The sequence below is a fragment of the Belonocnema kinseyi genome, chromosome 6 (genome assembly GCF_010883055.1).
Source record: "Belonocnema kinseyi isolate 2016_QV_RU_SX_M_011 chromosome 6, B_treatae_v1, whole genome shotgun sequence".
NCBI classification, from domain to species: Eukaryota; Metazoa; Arthropoda; class Insecta; order Hymenoptera; family Cynipidae; genus Belonocnema; species Belonocnema kinseyi.
In genome coordinates, this window is record NC_046662.1 from 70,466,264 (window position 1) to 70,466,573 (window position 310).

The 310-nt window shown below is 40.0% G+C and overlaps 1 protein-coding gene across 1 annotated transcript in view; it reads right to left on the bottom strand.

Moving 5' to 3' along the window:
• The window catches only part of LOC117174569 (dynein heavy chain 2, axonemal), a 90,379-nt gene that overhangs the window by 52,145 nt on the left and 37,924 nt on the right, over positions 1 to 310 (bottom strand). The window lies entirely within an intron of this gene.

The following is a 310-nucleotide window of genomic DNA, read 5'->3' on the forward strand; positions in this document are numbered from 1 at the left end:
CCCGCTACTAAGTAACACGGACCTGCGATTCTTTGGTCGACTGATTTTTGTAAAAGTGGCGACTCGGGCCTTTACCACGAAAACATACTTACCCATCCATCGCAGGTTATTCAGCAATTTCTGGTGAAAAGCGGATTACACAAATAGTCCGGGAGCTGGGTATGTTCCCGTATGAATTCAAGAGGCAAAAGGTAAAAACTAGTTAATATTATGTATTTTGACCCGCTGAATCCAATGGTACCGGTTAATTTTACGAGAAGTGGATAGGTTTTGTTTAAAACGCAATTGTTTAAACAAATAGGAAAAAATG